Source organism: Rhamphochromis sp. 'chilingali' (genome assembly GCF_963969265.1).
Source record: "Rhamphochromis sp. 'chilingali' genome assembly, chromosome: 9".
Taxonomy (NCBI): domain Eukaryota; kingdom Metazoa; phylum Chordata; class Actinopteri; order Cichliformes; family Cichlidae; genus Rhamphochromis; species Rhamphochromis sp. 'chilingali'.
Window position 1 is genome coordinate 30,021,149 of NC_137936.1, and position 3,199 is coordinate 30,024,347.

Consider the following 3,199-nt stretch of genomic DNA (forward strand, 5'->3'; position numbering starts at 1 on the left):
GAGCTCCAGTGGGACTCTAGACCTTTGCCCTGAAGAGATAGAATATGCATTTATAATCCCTCTTATTACTCAACATTTATCTGTTAGAGGATCACCAAAAAGTTTTGGTTGTTAATCTGTTACTGTGGAAAAGCAATGGATAGCTCAACTGTTTTAACTTCTTAGTTTAACTGATTATTAATCTAATCTTGACTCTGTGATTATCTTAACTTCCATATATGAGTAAACTGTTGTAGATATAACCAAGTTATATCTACAACACATGTACCTACAAATATAGACACGTTGAAATAAAAGAAAAAACTAATCAGCTACGTGCATTTATTGTTTAAACGGGAAGTTTAATGTACTGCTGACTCCTTAAGTGTGAATTCATGTCTTGTACTGATTTGATATAATGTTTTGTCATCACTCTGCGATTCCAAACAGTGGAATAATTTTATATCATCCATGAACATTTTCAGCGTAACTTCTATATGGCTTAATGAAGAGCTAGCAGGTATTGTCACAACTAGGGACATTATCTTTTAGTGTCTGACTGACATGGTTAGCATGGTAATTAAAACTGAAGCGAAACAAGCAACTCGGCTCTGTAAAGTAACTGAAACTCAACCAAGCGGAAATAAAGGAGATTTAAAGAAACAAACTTAAAACTAATTAAAAATAAAGCTGGCCAGTGTGCTCAGGTTGACATGTTAGAATTCAAAAACTACCTGTGTGATATCTTTTAAATTTGATGGTTACTTGAAAGAATTTACAGTGAGTGATCAGTACTGTAATAATATAGCAAATGGTGATGATGAGGAATTATTAGATGGGTTAAACATAATCCTAACCTATAGATATACGAACTAAAAGGTTTAAAATGAAGGCTATGAAAACTAAAACGTTAAAATGAGTGAACATTTGTAATAATTTTCTGTACAGCTATAAAAATAAAAAGGATTTTGCTGTGAAAAGCATTCCAAAAATGTGTTATTGCGCTTTGGGAGTGCAACATTACATATCTATATCTATTATCTATATCTAAAAAAAGAATGGAAAAGAAATTCATTAAAGTAAGATGACTATGTGTGCCAGCTTCTTAGATGAAACGGCAAACTTTGATGAATGGAGAGATTGTGGGAAACCTCTGAGGCAAAGAGTCACACTTCGAGATAATTTGCATCCTAAACCGCACCAGCATGCGCCTATTGTCCAGAGGGGATTGGCACACTTCGGGAAACAGCTGCCGGAAAAACCCTTTTCATGCAAAGTCTGACCGTCGAGTTCACTAGATGTTAAAAAATAATATCACTCAAAAGTTAAAAAGTGGAACTAAGATTCTGTGATTTTGTTGAAAATAACTTCAGTTACTGTAGAGTATATTTTCAAATGTAATTAAATATTTGAGGCAACCAATCATGTTGTTTCCCTCCAGATGGTTGGTGACGTCGGCCTCTGTCTCCGTTAGAAACACGGCGAGCAACCATCACAAAAGCTCCTTTCAAAGACCTTTGTAGTGCACCGACCACATCATTCAATACTGAGTGTGGGAAAGTGAGAAATCTTCCTGCTCACACTAACTACAGACCACAAGACAGGGGACACACTTACTAGATATGGATATCTGACACCTGAGTCAGAGAAAAACTGCATACTTATCCAGACCTTTCCTGGTAGAGTTGTAGTTGATAATGGAAAAGTCTTCATCAGTTGGATCAGCTTCTTAGTACAAAGAACATGCAATTTCTGACTGAGGACACAGTGTCCCGAGCACAGTTTAGCTCACAGCAAATGTGAGAAGAGTGAAGACATCAGAAGCAGAGAAACAGTAGGAGTGAAATCGAATTTTTCACTGATACATGGTCTGTATATGCACTTGTACAGCTGTAACTGGTTGATAAGCGTGTGCCCAGTCAAAGTCACTGGCACCAGGCATCAGATCAATAGTCTCTACAGGGTCACCACTTTCCCAGATCCACACAGAGCTTTCTCAGTCTTTTATTCCATCTCCACTTCAGTCCACCACCTGTTCCCCTGGGATGGAACAATTGTGCCCTACTAATATGACCACAGAGCATCTGGCAGGCAAGATTTCTTTTCTCTTATGTCAGGCACTCTGATTGGTCAACACCGTGAGAAGCTCCAGTCAGACCAAGACCCACACATTCATATGGAGATGTGGGAGTATAAATAGGAGGGATGAAGGCAGCAGTGATCAGAGTCTCTCTACAGAGACCTCTACAGCACAGAGATCCAGCCATGGCAGCTACAGTCTCTCCAGTAATGACTAATTCTCAGGATCATCTCGCTTTGACTAATAAGGTAAATTGGAGATCATCTGAATGTCATTCATTATTCATGAAAGATTGCATTTGATAAAGCTAAACCTGTTCATCTGAATTATTTTATTAATGACTTTGTTCTTCTTGTAGCTCAGAAAGCCTCTGGTGGAGAAGATCCACAGAGTGAATCAACAGCAGTACTGAACAGCTCAAGTCTCTCCTGGGTCCTGAGTTCCTCAAACAGCAGCCAGACTCCAAACTGGAGAAGCCAGACATCCTCGAGATGACCGTTTGCTACCTGAGAAGACTGCAGCAATAGTGTCATCCAGTGGACTCAGCAGCTGTTGATAAGAGCTATTCCAGGTGTGCCCAAGAGATGGTCAACTTCCTGCCAAAGGTGGACCTGAAGACTCAGTCCCAGAGAAACCTGCTGAACCACATCAAGCAGCTGCACACTTCCTCTGTTAAACCCCGAGTGAGGGCTGACTTCTCTCCTCCGAGCTACACAGTCCAGACCAGCATCACCAAAGACAACACACTCACCAGCTCCCTCTGGAGGCCGTGGTAGAAACCTACAGTCTTCAGACTGGAGTCAAACTCATTAAGTGCAATGATCGTATTGGTCAGAAATTACAGGATTCTTCTTTCTTTTTTTAAAAAAAGACTTGTTCTTCTGTATGTACAGAAGGTTTTACTTTGTGTGTATTTGTTCTTGGTCACAGATGATATTTCCTGCGGAAATGACACCAACCATCTTTGTAATAGAGAGAGAAAACATTTTGTCATGCAATAGACAAGCTTAAAGACCATGTTGGTCAGTCTTTTTCTTCTGTGTTTACAGAAGGTTTTATTTTAAACTAAATGCATTGTATTTAAGTATATATGTTTTAATTACTCAGGATGGACTTGTGAAATTATTTTTATCCTTTTGT

At 39.0% G+C, this 3,199-nt stretch overlaps 1 pseudogene across 1 annotated transcript; it reads left to right on the forward strand.

The window, feature by feature from the left end:
- Nucleotides 1-2,169: 2,169 nt before the first annotated feature.
- On the forward strand, nt 2,170-2,846 carry LOC308403164 (transcription factor HES-5-like; annotated as a pseudogene). Its single transcript, XR_013974830.1, has 2 exons — nt 2,170-2,307; nt 2,418-2,846. The product of XR_013974830.1 is annotated as a transcription factor HES-5-like (transcript).
- The last annotated feature ends 353 nt before the right edge of the window (nt 2,847-3,199 follow it).